Source organism: Opisthorchis viverrini (assembly GCF_000715545.1).
Source record: "Opisthorchis viverrini unplaced genomic scaffold opera_v5_67, whole genome shotgun sequence".
Lineage (NCBI taxonomy): Eukaryota > Metazoa > Platyhelminthes > Trematoda > Opisthorchiida > Opisthorchiidae > Opisthorchis > Opisthorchis viverrini.
The window spans coordinates 1,216,787-1,217,241 of NW_008751722.1; positions in this window are offsets into that span (position 1 = coordinate 1,216,787).

The following is a 455-nucleotide window of genomic DNA, read 5'->3' on the forward strand; positions in this document are numbered from 1 at the left end:
CTTGGGCAAAAGCCTCGATCCTGTGTATCAATCCGTGAATCAGTGAATCCGTGAACAACCAATCACAGCTGTCTCAACCAGGATCTTCCGCGAAACCTGTGCATCGGCAGTTGCCGCATCCCGCTATGTGCCGTTGAGTGGTCCGTTATGGGAATTCAACGTGACATCGTACCACTGGAACACTCAGTGATGCGGGGACAGCTACACCTGGCCTAAGGCATTTGTTCAAGCTTCTCGAGTCGAACGTACAGAATGTGTTTCTCAAGGCTGGACAGAATTCCTTCGCTGGATCAAGGCGTTCCTATCAGACAGGTCATTCCGAGTGAGAATAGGCTCAACCTATTCCTCTCCAGCGCCGGTCTCCATTGGAGTTCCTCAAGGCTCCGTCTTGGGACCACTCCTGTTTCTGATCTACGTCAACGACCTCCCAGACGTTCTTGCGAGTCCATGCTTAC